This window comes from Corythoichthys intestinalis, chromosome 7 (assembly GCF_030265065.1).
Source record: "Corythoichthys intestinalis isolate RoL2023-P3 chromosome 7, ASM3026506v1, whole genome shotgun sequence".
Lineage (NCBI taxonomy): Eukaryota > Metazoa > Chordata > Actinopteri > Syngnathiformes > Syngnathidae > Corythoichthys > Corythoichthys intestinalis.
The window spans coordinates 50,548,697-50,567,163 of NC_080401.1; the positions used below are offsets into that span (position 1 = coordinate 50,548,697).

Below are 18,467 nucleotides of genomic sequence, written 5' to 3' on the forward strand. Positions count from 1 at the left end.
TGTCAATGACTTGTTTTGATGTGTTTTTGGTAATTTACAACTGGTTGTACCGCGGATTAGAACATATTCTCGGCTCTCCCATTCGCAATCTGTGTTGTTGTAGATACGACTTTCGGCGCGCAGGAGTAACGTTACTCGTTAAGAACACGTCACGCAAATAAACGAATCTGATTGGACGATTGATTTTGTACCTTGCTCGAGAGGTTAATGGGCTGGGTCCCAGACTATTTCTCACAGTGTTTGAAAAATACAGGGAGAATAGTCTGGCTGTGCCAGGCAAGTGAAGCATGGGGGTGGAAACATCATGCTTTGGGGCTGTTTTTCTGCAAAGGGACCAGGACGACTGATCTGTGTAAATGAAAGAGTAAATGGGGCCATGTATTGAGAGATTTTGAGAGAAAATCTCCTTCCATCAGCAAGGGCATTGAAGATGAGACGTGGCTGGGTCTTTCAGCATGTAAATGCTGCAGGTCCTGGAGTGGCCTAGCCAGTCTCCAGATCTCAACCCCATAGAAAATCTGTGGAGGGAGTTGAAAGTCTGTGTTGCTCAACGACAGCCCCAAAACATCACTGCTCTAGAGAAGATCTGCATGGAGGAATGGGCCAAAATACCAGCAACAGTGTGTGAAAAGCTTGTGAAGAGTTACAGAAAACATTTGACCTCCGTTATTGCCAACAAAGGATACATAACAAAGTATTTAGATGAACTTTTGGTATTGACCAAATACTTTTTTTCCACTATGATTTGCAAATAAATTCATTAAAAATTGATGATTGATGAATGATTTTCTGGATTTTTGTATTAGATTCTGTCCCTCACAGTTGAAGAGAACTTATGATACAAATTACAGACCTCTACATGGGTTGCAAGTGGGAAAACCAGCAAAATCGGCAGTGTATCAAATACTTGTTCTCCCCACTATACATCGAAAATAAAGACATTGATTGACTGAAAATGGTTCAATATTAGATGAATTGTCTTGTTTTCTCGTGTATATTTATAATTGCTTCTTACCTAAAAAAAAAGTTTTATCCGATTACTCGATTAATCGATAGAATTTTCAGTCGAATACTCGATTACTAAAATATTCGATAGCTGCAGCCCTAATATATAGGAAAGTCAATTTCATGCAATGACACTTTTCAGCCACCAGGGGGGCCTGGCCCCACTTAAAATCCGCTTATGAGTCAAATCAATCATAACCAGTAAACAGGTGAGTAAAAGTACATGCAGTCAGGTAGTGCCAAATACAAAGGTCAAGAAGAACGTAAATAAGAAAGGGTGGGAGTATCTGGCCCATCGCCATCCCGTTCCAAAACCCGCGAGTAGTACATACCGATATGTAAATGTACTCCAGGGGGGAGCTTACACCTACACTCAATAAACCGTGCCGGGTCAGGTCAACTGAGTGGAAACTTGAGCTTAGCAGACACCCAGATGAACATTCCATCTAGGAGTGTCACGAACATTCTGACCGAGGATGTCACAAACGTTTCAATGTAAAATACGCTGAGGTTGCCGAGACTGAGCTGCTTATTAGGGGGATCACTCTCTGTCCGGGTGACGCGTTCGCACCTAGGCATACCTCAAGTCAAGTGGCGGCGAAGACACCATTTTAGCGATTTGTTTACGTAGCTCAGAGGCGATTGCTCGGGGTCGCCATCAAAAACTGTCGGATTATGAGGCTTTGCGGACACCGATGTTGCGAAAAAAAGGCAAATGACAGTGGATCTTCCACAGAATATGAGGATGATAGCTTTGTTGTCAGTGATTTGACTTTAATATGAGCCGACTTTTCCCCGCCCACGCACCTGTCAACACTCCCCGTGACGGATACGCGGGCCGTCACATGCAGACGTGGCGGTGCGTTCGGGGCCCTCTTTAGGAGACCGTAGCCCCCTCCTCCTCGCGCTCCTCACATGGAGCGCTGTGTCGAGTCATCAAATATTCGTGCGTGTGCGGTAATTGACTTGTGTATTTTCACACGTGATTAAGTCGCTGTTGATTCCTCAAAGGAGCCCAGCAATTAGACGGCAACAACATGAATGGAATTGCACACGGCGGCGTGTCGGCACATTCGCCAAAGACAATTAGAGACTTTGGGAGGGAAGGGAATAACGACATGTGCGCGTTTGTATTTTTTGATGATATTCTCAGGATATTTTGAGTTCAGAATATGACAACAGGGTGAAAATTGACATAAAGGAAGCTAAGAGTGGATTCACTCTGGTTCATGCGTGTATCAAGTAGGGCTGGGCGATATGGCCTTAAGTACGTATCGCGATAAATTGAGCAGATTTACCTCGATAACGATAAATGACGATAAATTCGCCCAAGCAGACTGTTATACAATTTGAAAATTTGAATCAATGCATGGAATACAAATTAACCATTTCTCGTTAAATTTATTAAACCAGCTTTCAATTAAACAATTGCACATGCAGTCTAAACATTAAGTATTAAAAAAATCTTGTAAACAATAAGAATTCTAGTGTGAACATTTATAACAGCTTGTATGACTTGAAAAATGTACATTATAAAAATCAATATGACGACTGTGCAAACATGTCATTCTAACACAAATGACTTGCAGCTTTAACAGTACACTTCAGACAACTTATTGGTAATGGCTGCTGTGTCATAATTATTCAACACAAGTGTTTATGTCAAGGTTTCAGTTTATTTTATTTTTTTTTCCGAAACATTTTTTAATACATGCACCCCCGCACAGACACAACCAGATTAAAGATGTATTGCTCTGATGCCAATGAAACATTTAAGGTTTTATGATAGCAGAATAAAGCAAACACATACAGAAAAATAGCTGTGCCCAGTCCTCTCATTAATTTCAGCCGTTTCGACAAGATTAGAGCCGCTGTCCGACTCTTTCACGTTCATTTGTAGCCGTTGTTACCCGCTAGCGTTAGCCTGTGGCTTGGCTACCAGAAGAAAGCATCCTCTCCTGATATCGTGAGAACCAGGGAGGACAGCGGGTGAAAGCCCGTCTGGAACCCGCCAAGAGTTTACTTTATTTCAAGTGAAAGTTTGGCGAAGCTAACTTAAGCCCGACTCCATCCCATTTACTTGTAGCGTTAGCTGCTAGCGTTAGCCTACCGGGCTTCTGTTTGATTGGCTTCCTGAAAACCACGTGACTCCATACGTAAGCACACTGTCTGCTTTCTTAAAGGGGAATGAACATAGCCAAACAACACAGCGTCAAAGCGGGATAAAAAGACTATATTTAGAACCAGGGAGGACAGCGGGTGAAAGCCCGTCTGGGACCCACCAAGAGTTTACTTTATGTCGGGTGAAAGTCTGGCGAAGCTAACTTAAGCCCGACTCCATCCCGTTTACTTGTAGCGTTAGCTGCTAGCGTTAGCCTACCGGGCTTCTGTTTGATTGGCTTCCTGAAAACCACGTGACTCCATACGTAAGCATGGTGTCTGCTTTCTTAAAGGGGAATGAACGTAGCCGAACAACACAGCGTCAAAGCGGGATATAAAGACTATATTTTCTTGTTTTATTAAATTACCGAATTTACCGACATGGTCAAATTTACGTCGGTCATCGTGAAGAATTTCGGTGACGATAAATTTTCGGTTTACCGCCCTGCTCTAGTATCAAGTGATATCATCGAACCAGAGGAAGCCAGTGGCATACAGCCATATAGGTTTGAGCTAATTTGGAAGAGGAGGAAGATTAAGAATGAGATTTAGGTGACAGAGACAACAAACACGAGGCTGATGACTAGAGCAGACTGCATGGGCAACACAAAATGTCATCGTTTTTATCTCTCTAATATTCTGTAGCCGGGAGTCGGACCACCAAGGCCCCCCGCCTTTGGCTGCCGCCCAAATCACTACACACCTGACCCCTTTGGCCTTTCCCACAGGTGGTGAGCCCATGGGAAGGAGGACCCACATTGCCTTTTCACACTCATCAGCCTCCCTGGTAAAGTACAATGGGGCAAATAAGTATTTAGTCAACCACCAATTGTGCAAGTTCTCCTACTTGAAAAGATTACAGAGGCCTGTAATTGTCAACATAGGTAAACCTCAGCCATGAGAGACAGAATGTGGAAAAAAAACAGCAAATCACATTGTTTGATTTTTTAAAGAATTTATTTCCAAATTAGAGTGGAAAATAAGTAATTGGTCACCTACAAACAAGCAAGATTTCTGGCTTTCAAAGAGGTTTAACTTCTTCTAACGAGGTCTAACGAGGCTCCACTCGTTACCTGTATTAATGCCACCTGTTTTAACTCAATATCGGTATAAAAGACACCTGTCCACAATCTCAGTCAGTCACACTCCAAACGCCACTATGGCCAAGACCAAAGAGCTGTCGAAGGACACCAGAGACAAAATTGTAGACCTGCACTAGGCTGGGAAGACTGAATCTGCAATAGGTAAAACGCTTGGTGTAAAGAAATCAACCGTGGGAGCAAATATTAGAAAATGGAAGACATACAAGAGCACTGATAATCTCCCTCGATCTCACCCCGCGGCATCAAAATGATAACAAGAACGGGGAGTAAAAATCCCAGAACCACACGGGGGGACCGAGTGAATGACCTACAGAGAGCTGGGACCACAGTAACAAAGGCTACTATCAGTAACACAATGTGCCGCCAGGGACTCAAATCCTGCACTGTCAGACGTGTCCCCCTGCTGAAGCCAGAACACGTCCAGGCCCGTCTGCAGTTCGCTAGAGAGCATTTGGATGATCCAGAAGAGAATTGGGAGAATATGTTGTCCAAGAACACCATACCCACTGTGAAGCATGCGGGTGGAAACATCATGCTTTGGGGCTGTTTTTCTGCAAAGGGACCAGAACGACTGATCAGTGTAAAGGAAAGAATGAATGGGGCCATGTATCGAGAGATTTTGAGTGAAAATCTCCTTCCATCAGAAAGAGCATTGAAGATGAGACATGGCTGGGTCTTTCAGCATGACAATGATCCCAAACACACAGCCAGGGCAACAAAGGAGTGGCTTCGTAAGAAGCATTTCAAGGTCCTGGAGTGGCCTAGCCAGTCTCCAGATCTCAACCCCATAGAAAATCTGTGGAGGGCGTTGAAAGTCCGTGTTGCCCAACGACAGCCCCAAAACATCACTGCTCTAGAGGATATCTGCATGGAGGAATGGGCCAAAATACCAGCAACAGTGTGTGAAAAACTTGTGAAGAGTTACAGAAAGCGTTTGGCCTCCGTTATTGCCAACAAAGGATACATAATAAAGTATTGAGATGAGCTTTTGGTATTGACCAAATACTTATTTCCCACCATGATTTGCAAATAAATTCTTTAAAAATCAAACAATGTGATTTTCTGTTTTTTTTTCCACATTCTGTCTCTCATGGTTGAGGTTTACCCATGTTGACAATTACAGGCCTCGAATATTTTCAAGTGGGAGAACTTGCACAATTAGTGCTTGACTAAATACTTATTTGCCCCACTGTACTTATTTTTTACTTTTAGGTACTTGTAGGTTTTCAATGCTTTTAAAGATACTTATTATTTTACTTGGGGAGTGTATAAGTTGTACTTTTTATGTTTAGTAAATATAAAATTTTTGCATTTTTATGTAATTTTTCAATCTTTTGTTATTTTTTTCCCCCATAAATATCTTTTTAAATGTGTAGATATTTTTACTATTTTTTCTTGTCTTTACTTGTGTAAAATTAATCTTCAGTTGTGTAAATTTATTTGAATATATTTATTAACTAACTTTTGAAAATGAGGGAGATTTTGACTACTATTTTGCCTATAGTAACAGAGGGAGCGCACCACCTGTGTGTAAGGGTATTTAAAGGGTATTAAAAGCAGGAATGGATATTTGACTGCAATGTTAAAAAAGAGGATTTCTCTTTTTTTGGAGGGGGGGCTAAAAGTGTGGCAGCGGCGGGATAAAAGGTCTCACCGTTGAATAATGGTGGCATCAAGTTTAAACGGTGTTAATCTGCGGGATTGGGGCTAATGCGGATTGCGCCTCCATTTGAGGAGCGCGACACGAGCTCACAAGGCCTTTAAGCAGCTCAATGTGTTGTCACTAGTTGATTAAGTGCACTGCAACAAGATGACAGGATTACCATTACACACACATACACACATTACTACACTGAGCGTGTGTGCAAGGTCATTTGTCATGTATACACAATATTCTTGTGTAATTTTCTTTCACGCGCTGAACCAATATAGTAACAACACTTTTGTTTTTGCCTTTTTAAGGCTGAAAGTGAGAATTTTCAGGAACCGCTATTAGTACTTTGTTCAAAATGTTTGATTCTTTTTCTCTGACTGCAGCGTGGATTCGAGCACTCGTTGAAATAAAAAGCACGAAACGAGCAAGGATTGCCAAACGGCTCTATGAGTGCCCTCCGGGGGGTTCGCCAGATTTAAAGTGGAATGGCTTTTGGCTATAATAATGACATATTTACATCCACCCCCCAGTGATACATGACTTTTAAATATGAGCGTTTGCAGTATCAAATGTGTGAGATGTTCCATTTATGTTATTTTTCAAGTTTGTATTCAAACAAAGTGTTGGATGATGATGGTAAAGAACACATCTGGATTGGCTCACGCGTTCCAACATTTGCTCAAATGAAATGAGGAATCGAGCAGGAGTCGCTTTTCTTTTACACAAAATGAATGTTAAAGGTAAACATAATACTAGAGATGGATGCTGATCGATCGGGTCCGATCACGTCATTTTCAAAGTATCGGAACCGGCAAAAAAATATCGGGCATGCCTTTTTTAAATATATATATATATATATTTTAATTAAATCGTTTTCTAATTGTATTTAACATTACAGACATAATATGTTACACTCATCCAGAGTCTTTAGTTTAGGCTTAAGGTAGGGTTATCAAATTTATCCCGATAACAGCGGTAATTAATTTTTAAAAAAATGTATCACGTTAAAATATTTAACGCAATTAATGCATGCGCTGCACGACCCACTCACGCATTGTCAGGCTCAATCTGTAATGGCGCCATTTTACCTATATAGAGAGATAAAAGGCAGCGTCAAATGAGTAGAGTTAATTTTGGCAACCTTTGGAGCCTTTTTTTAACTGGCTATAGCCTTACAATCCCTCTCCCTACGATTAGAAATATCATTGGAAGCAATGTGGGTAAGCAAGGTAGCAATAGATCTTTTTCTTAACACCTTATGTTATTTCCCAACGCAGAGAAGATATATCAATTGGTAGCATTACGCACAGTCATGGTTCCACTTCCCATCATGCATTTGGGCACGGCTAAAGTATCATTTACTGAAGCTCAACAAATACACTAGATGGCAATATTTAGTCACAATACACAAAGTCAAAAGACTTTCTATCTGTGGATCCCTCTCACAGAAAGAATGTTTATAATGTAAATGCCATCTTGAGGATTTATTGTCATACTAAACAAATACTGTATGTTAAATGTATATATTCGTCCGAGTTTTATTCATTTTTTTCTTAATGCATTGCCAAAATGTATATGATCGGAAAAAATTATCGGGAATGATCGGAATTAAATCGGTAGCAAAAAAAAAAAAAACAATCGGATCGAGAAATATCGGGATTGGCAGATACTCAAACTAAAACGATCGGATCGGGAGCAAAAAAACATGATCGAACAACCCTAGTAAGGAACGCATCTGGATTGGCTCACGCATTCCAACATTTGCTCTAATGAAATGAGGAATCAAGCAGGAGTAGCTTTTCTTTTACACAAAATGAATGTTAAAGGTAAACATAATACTGTATATACTGTATTGGCCCGAATGTAAGACGGCCCTGATTATAAGACGACCCCCTCTTTTTCAAGACTCAAGTTTGAAAAAAGACGTTTTGAACACCAAATTAATTTTTATACAGAAAATAACCACGGTACATCTGAAACAAATGATTATAACATATTTGAGAGGAAAAAAAAGCATGTTATTTTGCCTCATTCAAATCTTAATATCTGAACATTTAAATATGTAAACTAAAGTGCAGTACAAAATCGTAAATGAATGGCTTCTAGTTTTTGAAATGTAAATAAACCAATCCATTGTGATAAAACAACAAAATTGCAATAACTGCATTCACCATCAAAGTGAAGTCTAACTGTAACTGTAGTCTTGAAACAAATCTGAATAAAGAAAAACATTTGCCTTCAATAAAATAATGCAAACTGGTTAAACTAGTAGCTGAGATCTGTCATGACAGAACATCACTTTAATGATATCTGGCGCCATCTTGCGTCGTGAATGGGTATAACGTCTAGACCGCGAATATAAGACGACTAGGGCTGCAGCTATCGAATATTTTAGTAATCGAGTAATCGACTGAAAATTCTATCGATTAATCGAGTAATGGGATAAAACAAATATATTCTTAGGTGAAGAGCAATTATAAATATACATGAGAAAACAAGACATTTCATCTCATCTTGAACCATTTTCAGTCAATCAATGTCTTTATTTTCGATGTATATTGTTGAAAACAGCCAACAATTGCATCTCAGATGTAACTACAATAAAACAAGAGTAATTCACTGCTTTCACTCAAAAAACCTTTAGATCTTATTAAAATATATATATATATATATATATATATATATATATATACCTAAAAATGCCGTTACGCTTGATAACACACATCACTTAAAAGTTGGGCTTTTTTCCCACGTGTTTCAATTGAATTTCTATATGTGTCAAGCCATGTTTAAGTTCTAGTTAAGTTTTAAGTTAGTCTAAACTATGTCCTGATAGGATTTTGAGTTTTTGCAATGTTCAAAATAAATGTATGATACAGGCTGTATTGGAGCACATTAGGGACCAGTGCTACTTGGTGTTTTATCCAGCAATGACTACTGAGCTAAAATTGATAGTTAGCATTATTGATTTTTTATTTTACACCCTCATCACTCCACAACGCTATGTTATGTTAAAGCCTGTATGTAAGACACGTTAGCCACGCATCGACAATGGTCATAATTAATAGAAACCTAGTGTTCCGCAGGGCTAACGTTAGTGACAGTAACGTTAATCTTTATATATTAGCGCTTAGCTCTCTTTATTAGCGCTTAGCGCTCTACTGCTTTAAGATGGCGGCTGTTTACTAACGCTGCCCAGACGTGGCCGAGTCTGTCATTTCGCATCTAGTTCAACATACATGCGATCTCTAAGAGACTCATCAGACGCTACCTACCAACGTAGCATCGTGCGGGCTAGTATTTAGCAATGTCGGCGTCGTTTGTAGCGGCTGTCGGTTGCAGTAAGTTTTTTTTGTTTGTTTTTTTTTGTTTGTTTTTTTTTTTTTTTTGCTTCTTCCTCTAGGCACATGACATCAGCGCGTTGTCCCATAGTCCGAGCAAAACATAATGCTTAGAACTGTCAAAATAAACGATTACTCGAGGTGAATAAAATTACTCGGATCAGTTTTTAAACTCGAGTTGCTCGAGTATTAGTTTCAGCTCTAAAGACGACCCCCACTTTTTCAGTCTTATTTCAATGCAAAAAATATTCGGGCCAATACGGTAAATTACAAATCCAAAAACAAATCGTTCAAACTTGTACCCCAACCAAAAAAATAAAAAATAAAAAAATAAAATAAAAAGCTATAAGTTTCCTAATTGAAATATGGGTGGCGACATCTTGGAAAATGTCTGCGCCGAACTTCCAGTTTAGAAAGAACTCCATGAATTGCGGTTGAAGTAAGCAGTGCGTTGACAAAGTTAAAACTGCAAAATCAAACCAGAGGAAACCAAAGTTTAGTTTGCAGCACTACTTTATACATTTGACATTTATCAGCAGGTCAGATTAATGTCAATTCAAAAATAAAGTCACTGGGGGTGGGGGAGGGGGGACGGGGTTGTCATAAATTGCATGTTACTTTCCTCATCAAAAATGTATCATTCTGTGATATAAAATTTCTTTCCCTAAGTCGCACAGCATGTTTTGTACATATGTATTTTTTAATCAACCTTCATATTGTGAGCTATAAAAACATCATTTTGGTTATTTAAATGCTGAGAAATACCCAGAAAATAATTACAGGCATAAGGTTAAACCACTATAAATCCAAGGTTATTAATTCAAATATTAAGAAAGCACGTGTCATCAAAAGTTAATTTCATTTAACATACATTGAAAGTCATACACATGAAAAAAATATTCAAAAATCCTGGAAATTGTCGCGCATGTGGCGTAGAAACTGAATTCCCTAAATAAAGAAAATATTCTGCCTTCATTCTGTGAATGAAAAGGATCGTCTGAATAGAACGTGAAGTGGGGTTTTGCAGTAAAAGGTTCAGTTATGAAAAGACGAGGAAGGTTATGAAATCCTACTTCAAACTTGGGTTGAAATGACCTCAGTTGCTGTCATCATAATGGCTGTGTTCCTCGTTCGCTACTTAATAAATGAAGAAAAGGACATTTTCCTCAACCGTGTCGTCCATTTAATATGAATATAAAAAGTCGACACACCTCTGTTCAAACGCTAGATTTTTGTGATACCCCAAAACATTTCTAGTCGGCTTAAAAACGCGAGGGCGGGCCTTCATCCGCCTCTTTGAGTGACAGGTCGATACTATTTCTTTGCATTAAGTTGGCTTTTGTAACGGCGCCAGATAATCGGCGTAATTACATTGGGTGTCCGTGGCCTCCGCGCTGCTTTCAGAAAAAAAAATGAAGTGAAGGGCAGATTACGTTGTATTTTCTTTTAATAGTAGCTTTATCTCTACGCTAGCAGTCTTTCAGTGTGACCTTGTTAGTTGGAGGACGCTGATGGGAAGACGTACGCCGCCGCCGACGTTCCTGGTTGTGAAGAGACTTACGAGGTTTGCGCGTTTTTTACACTACTAACAGGAATTGACTGGATTTAAGTCTATCGTGCCATTGACGGTGACAGAAATTCAATCTTGTGTCGCCCAATCATCCTTCTGTTGTGAACTGAAATTAGGTTTAGTGAAGTTTATCACAAGTAGACGTCCAATGCATTTGAAGTGAGAGGATGACAGAGGTAAATATTTGAAAAAGAAAATCTCGACCACTCCTTTTTGTCTGTGACTTCTGCATCGCGACCCTTGTTATATTTCCGTGTTTCACCCATAAAATCCCCACACTGTCCGGCCATTCACAGCTGAGTTTTTGGACCGAAACAACGTACAGTGGGGCAAATAAGTATTTAGTCAACCACTAATTGTGCAAGTTCTCCCACTTGAAAATATTAGACAGGCCTGTAATTGTCAACATGGGTAAACCTCAACCGTGAGAGACAGAATGTGGAAAAAAAAAAAAAAAACAGAAAATCACATTGTTTGATTTTTAAAGAATTGATTTGCAAATCATGGTGAAAAATAAGTATTTGGTCAACACCGTTCTTACGTTTTCTGTAACTCTTCACAAGCTTTTCACACACTGTTGCTGGTATTATGGCCCATTCCTCCATGCAGATCTCCTCTAGAGCAGGGATGTTTTGGGGCTGTCGTTGGGCAACACGGACTTTCAACTGTCTCCACAGATTTTCTATGGGTTTGAGATCTGGAGACTGGCTAGGCCACTCCAGGACCTTGAAATGCTTCTTCAAAGCCACTCCTTTGTTGCCCTGGCTATGTGTTTGGGATCATTGTCATGCTGAAAGACCCAGTCTCGTCTTCAATGCCTTTGCTGATGGAAGGAGATTTTCACTCAAAATCTCTCGATACACGGCCCCATTCATTCTTTCATTTACACAGATCAGTCGTCCTGGTCCCTTTGCAGAAAAACAGCCCCAAAGCATGATGTTTCCACCTCCATGCTTCACAGTGGGTATGGTGTTCTTCGGGTGCAATTCAGTATACTTTCTCCTCCAAACACGAGAACCTGTGTTTCTACCAAAAAGTTCTATTTTGATTTCATCTGACCATAACACATTCTCCCAGTCCTCATCTGGATCATCCAAATGCTCTGTAGTGAACCGCAGCCGGGCCTGGACGTGTACTTTCTTCAGCAGGGGGACACGTCTGGCAGTGCAGGATTTGAGGCCCTGGCGGCGCATTGTGTTTCTGATAGTAGCCTTTGTTACTGTGGTCCCAGCTCTCTGTAGGTCATTCACTAGGTCCCCCCGTGTGGTTCTGGGATTTTTGCTCACCGTTCTTGTTATCATTTTGACGCCACGGGGTGAGATCTTGCATGGAGCCCCAGATCGAGGGAGATTATCAGTGGTCCTGCATGTCTTGCATTTTCTAATAATTGCTCCCACAGTTGATTTCTTTACACCAAGCGTTTTACCTATTGCAGATGCAGTCTTCCCAGCCTGGTGCCGGTCTACAATTTTGTCTCTGGTGTCCTTCGACAGCTCTTTGGTCTGGGCCATAGTGGAGTTTGGAGTGTCACTGACTGAGTTATGGACAGGTGTCTTTCATACCGATAATGAGTTAAAACAGGTGCCATTAATGCAGGTAACGAGTGGAGCCTCGTTAGACCTCTTTAGAAGAAGGTAGACTTCTTTGGCAGCCAGAAATCATGCTTGTTTGTAGGTTACCAAATACTTATTTTCCACTCTAATTTGGAAATAAATTCTTTAAAAATAATTTTCAGTTTTTTTCTACATTCCGTCTCTCATGGTTGAGGTTTACTCATGTTGACAATTAAAGGCCTCTCTAATCTTTTCAAGTAGGAGAACTTGCACAATTGGTGGTTGACTAAATACTTATTTGCCCCACTGTATACATATATATTAGATTTTTTGTTATTTATTTAGTTTTAAATAATTATTTTTTTTTCGGTCAGAAGAACACAATAATGTGTTGTCTGACAAAAGAAAATTAGTTTTTAAATTTTGGTAAGTTTTTACAAGAAAGAAAATGCCTTTTGCACAGTATGCACCAATTCTTTATGAAATTATGTACATAAAACTACGTACAGTACACCTTAGCTCTGAGCTACGGCAAAGTATTCGTAAAAATCAGTGGGTTTTTTTGGAGCTCTTTTAATTTTTGTTTTAGTCTTTTGGACAAGAGTACTTTTGTCTTAATCATGTTTTATTCATTCCAAAATATGTTCGTCTTCATCTAGTTTTAGTTGATGAATACTCAAAACGTTTCCGTCTGTAAAAATTCAAAGGTTTTGGCCCAAAAACAAAAAATAAAATCAAGATTTCGAACAATTTTGAATGAATATTATCAGACAAGCATATATTGTAGCTTCAACACAAGGACAACGCCAACTTCGTGAGGGTTTTCCAATGGTTGTATTTGCAACCGGAAGCACGGACCTCTACTACTGTAAGCCATCGCGGACCACAACACAAATAACACAACAGCAGTTTAAAAGGACGCTCGCTGCGATAAAATGAATGCTATTGCTATATTGCTAATGTTATTGCTATAATGCGAATGCTATGCAAACGCTACGAGTTATATTCAGTGTAAAGATGTTCCGATCGATCGGCATCCCGACCGATCGGGTCCGATCACGTCATTTTCAAAGTATCGGAATCAGCAAAAAAATATCGGACATGCCTTTTTTTAGTATATATTTTTTTTTTAATTAAATCGTTTTCTAATTGTATTTAACGTTACAGACAAAATGTCTTACACTCATCCAGAGTCTTTAGTTTTGGCTTAAAGTAGGGCTGTCACCTAATCTGGATGCCTCAACCATTAGCAATTACAGGCCAATATCAAATCTGACATTCCTGGGGAAAATTATCGAAAGGGTTGTGTTCGAACAGATCCAGACTTTTATGATGCAAAACAATCTTTTTAACTCATTTCAGTCTGGATTTCGGCCACAACACAGCACTGAGACCGTGCTTATCAAAGTCCTAAATGATATTCGTCGGAATACCGATGCAGGCAAATCCTCCATTCTGTTACTATTGGATCTCAGCGCCGCATTCGACACGGTTGATCACAACATACTGCTCAGCAGATTGAAACAGTGGGTAGGGCTTAGAGCTGGGAATCTTTGGGCACCTAACGATTCGATTACGATTCAGAGGCTGCGATTCGATTATAAAACGATTATTGATGCACCCCCCTCCTTTTTTTTTTCTTTTTTTTTTTTTTTTATGTTTTGTACATTAGTTCCAAAATTGTTCAAAAATACTCTCAGGCTAAACCACACTACTATTTCAGTATCAAGTTAACATATGGCAGTAAACAAATATACAAAAATAACATTAAATAAAAAACTCCAGTCCCCATTCTGTATCAGCAGCTTTAAACTACATTCAATTAATTTAATGTTGTGAATCAAACGTTAAATTTGTTAAAATTGCTCCCGTTATTCCATAATTTCCTTTTTGTCTACTTTCGACATGTGAAAGTTTTAAAACTATTTTAAAGATAGATTCAAGTCAATATTTTACCGATTTAGGAGTATTTTAGATAAAAAGTTAATTAGGTTTGCTTGGAAGGTTCGCTACAACAGCCTTGCAGGGAAGTGTACTGCTTTAAGATGGCGGCCGTTTACTACTACTAGCTTTTTGTAGATGTGCTGCTAACACTACCACATCTATATTGCATCTAGTCCTATATAAATGATATCTACCGTAACATTATATGAATGTACTTTGTAGCAGCTTTTCGGCAGCAGTCAGGTATGTTGTTGTGTTTTTTTTATCTCGTTGCATGAGTTGAGCTAGAGCCGTGAGTTGAGCATTGGCATTACCCGAGGGGCCGGGTAATGAGAAGCATGATGTTTAGCTACTCTCGCACCGTCCCGAAGACCGCGCGGCGCGCTGAGTGTTGTGTACTTCCACTTTACTTCGCATATTTCAATAATCGGAATTTGGATGTTTGTGAATCGTTCTCGAATCTTCCACGGCCGAATCGCGAATAATCTAAGAATCGGAAATTTTGCACACCTCTAGTAGGGCTTACTGACTCTATTCTTCAGTGGTTCACATCCTATTTACATGATAGGGATTTCTTTGTGTCAATCGGAAACTACTTCAGAACGAACCAAATTCACGTGTGGAGTCCCTCAAGGGTCAATTCTTGGACCACTCTTATTTAACATCTATATGCTTCCGTTACCTCAGATAATGGAACAGTATGACATCTCCTATCACGCCTATGCAGATGACACACCACTGTACATTTCTGTGTCCCCACATGATTATAGTCCCTTAGTCTCCCTGAGTAAATGCATTCATCAAATCAATGAATGGATGTGCCAGAATTTTCTCCAGTTAAATGTGGAGAAGACAGAGGTGATCATTTTTGGGCCAAAAAAGTAAAGGTCAAAGATAAGCAGGCAACTTAGCACAATGTCACTTACAGCTACAAATCAAGTCAGAAACCTTGGCTTAATTATTGACTCAGACCTAAAATTTGATAGCCATCCAAAGTCCGTCACTAAATCCGCTTATTACCACCTAAAAAATATAACCAGAATTAAGGGGCTTCTGACTCAACAAGACATGGAAAAACTTATGCATGCATTCATTTTCAGCAGATTGGACTATTGCAACGGTATATTTACGGGTCTTGATAAAAAATCAGCCAGGAAGCTGCAGCTAGTACAGAATGCTGCAGCCAGAGTCCTCACAAATACAAGGAAGCTGGACCACATTACACAGGTTTTGAAATCGCTACACTGGCTTCCAGTGAGTCAAAGGATAGACTATAAAATACTACTGCTCATCTACAAAACACTTAATGGCCTTGGACCAAAATACATGCTTGACTTGTTAGATTCCTATGAGACATCTAGACCCCTAAGGTCGTCTGGAACCGGTCTTCTGCATATTCCAAGAACAAGAACCAAGCAAGGTGAGGCAGCATTTAGTTATTATGCTCCTCACCTCTGGAACAAGCTACCTGAACGTCTGAAGTATGCTCAAACTGTTAGCTCTTTTAAATCAGGGCTAAAAACGCTTTTGTTTAGCACTGCATATCCATAACTGTCTATATATTTCAATCTACCTGCTTTCTATTCCTCTTGTGCTTATCTCCATTGCTGATTTCAATTATTATTAGTAGTAGTAGTTTTTGTTATATTTTTGTTTCATTTTTATTTATTTATTTTTATACTATTTGTGATTAAATGCGATCTTTTGTCTTGGTTTTTACGTTGTATTGATTTAAATGTGATTTTTATGATCTTCATGTGATGTAAAGCACTTTGAATTGCCTTGTGTTGAATTGTGCTATATAAATAAATTTGCCTTGCCTTGCCTATCAAATTTATTACGTTAATTCTTTTTAAATTAATCACGTTAAAAGATTTAACGCAATTAACGCATGCGCTGCACGACTCACTCACGCATCATTTTACCTATATATAGAGATAAAAGGCAGCGTAAAATGAGTAGAGTGAATTTTGGCAGTCTTTGGAGCCTTTTATTAGTTGGCTAAAGCCTTAAAATTCCTCGCTCAACAATTAGAAATATCGTGGGAAGCAATGAGGGGAAGAAAGGTAGTAGTTGATCTTTTTCTTAACACCCTATGTTATTTTCCAACGCAGAGAAGATATATCAATTGGTGCCACTACGCACAGTCATGGTTGCACTTCCCATCATGCATTTGGGCAGAACAGTTAAATGGCTACAGTATCATTTACTGAAAGCTCAACAAATACACTAGATGGCAATATTTAGTCACAATATACAAAGTCACATTTATCCTTTAAGAATTACAAGTCTTTCTATCCGTGGATCCCTCTCACAGAAAGAATGTTAATAATGTAAATGCCATCTTGAGGATTTATTGTCATAATAAACAAATACAGCACTTATGTACTGTATGTTGAATGTATATATTCGTCCGAGTTTTATTCATTTATTTCTTAATGCATTGCCAAAATGTATATGATCGTGAAAAATTATCGGGAATGATTGGAATTGAATCGGGAGCAAAAAAAAAAGCAATCGGATTGGGAAATATCGTGATTGTAAGATACTCAAACTAAAACGATCGGGATCGGATCGGGAGCAAAAAAACATGATCGGAACAACCCTAATTCCGTGTGTAATAAACACACAGCACAGACCTTTAAAGGTGAATGCAACATTGCATATTCCCTCTGGTCAGGCAGTGCACTGGAGTTGCTTATTAAAGTTCACGATGACTAACAGACGTTAAGGTTTGATTTTGCCACAGATGCCTGGAAGCCATCATCATCGTTTAACTTATTAAACAGTTGCTGTGGCAACTCATTGTGTGCAAGTGAGCAGCTTGAGTGGATTTGAGCGGACCCACTCAATGAAGCATTAACTAAAGACTAGCATTTTTCTACTTTATTCTGGTTTTAAAATAATTTGGTAGGACAGTAACATGTTTAAAACTTATTATATTTATTACATTGGAATTGCTTAAAAACCATTTATTTGAAAAAAAAAAATATATATATATATATATATATAAATAAAAGTTTAAACCATTAACTGTGAAAAACGAGAGCTATATACACTAAACTACTGACAGTAAGACTTTAACATTGTTTTTTTTTTTTTTAGGCCTAATATGTTGTCGTAATTTTGAGATATTTCTACAATTTAAAGTAAAAATAAATTGCATTTATCAATGTTTACTTTGCTCCTGTGAATATACATTTGATGACTCCAAATAAATCAAGAAAAACAAGACTATATTTTAAAATATTGCTTGACTGTCCAAAATGGTCCTAAACGAAATTTCTGGATGATAGAGGCGGATGGCAGCAATCACGGCTTGCAAATTCGTCCTGGACCGAAGAGGCTCGGCTATCGCGCCTGTCAGGAGATTCCTCGACTGACTGACAAACTTTCCCTCTTTTCTTCCTCACAGGGAGGCGCCCCTTCAGTAGTCATCGCAGGGGAGCCGCCCGCGGGACGGGAATAAAAGGAGGAGGAAGAACTTCCATTAAGGAATCCCGATTTTCCGCGCCGCGCTTTTGATCCTGCGCCAGAAGAACATTTATGCTGATGAAATGTATAAATAAAGTTGTTCAACGCTCCCGTTTGGAGAAGTTCCAGAGTCAGACGGGCTCAATCGCCGTGAGTGCCTCGCAAAACGGGAAGATTTAAGACACGTTGCCGCCGTCGCTGCGCCGCCTCGCTCGTAATTTTTCGAATTCTCTTACAGATATGCGCCGATGTTACGCGAGTATTTACTAAAAAGACCGAAAGCAGGAAGGTTAGGAAAGCAGGGTGCCAAAATCAGCAATTTTGTCTTTTAACTCATTGGTTGCAGTTGCCGGCAATTCATGAGTAATCGGCTAATTGACAACTAATCAATTATTAATCGACAACTTTTTGATAGTCAATTAATCGTTGAAACATTACTTACCTAAGTATTGTATGAATCTTGATTTTTAAAAAAATTTTTTTTAGCCTTTTATTGCAAAATATATTTGAAAAATAAAAGGTTTTCTTTTCATTTAATTTATTTTATTATTTTAATGAGATATATATGCATTTGAATCAAAAACTAAGAAATACTAAAAGTAAATATTTACATTAGCCAATAAATCATTTACACATTATTGACGTAGGAATTGTCCAAATCTG

At 38.9% G+C, this 18,467-nt stretch overlaps 1 protein-coding gene across 6 annotated transcripts in view; it reads right to left on the reverse strand.

Moving 5' to 3' along the window:
- The window catches only part of lpp (LIM domain containing preferred translocation partner in lipoma), a 418,112-nt gene that overhangs the window by 46,365 nt on the left and 353,280 nt on the right, over positions 1 to 18,467 (reverse strand). Inside the window, exon 1 of one of the 6 annotated variants that reach the window (XM_057840241.1) lies at positions 1,813 to 4,051. The exons of the other annotated variants lie outside the window; for them this stretch is intronic. The gene's annotated coding sequence lies outside the window, so the exon portion shown is untranslated. Of the gene's footprint in view, positions 1 to 1,812; positions 4,052 to 18,467 lie in introns of those variants that run through there. 6 annotated transcript variants of the gene reach the window in all.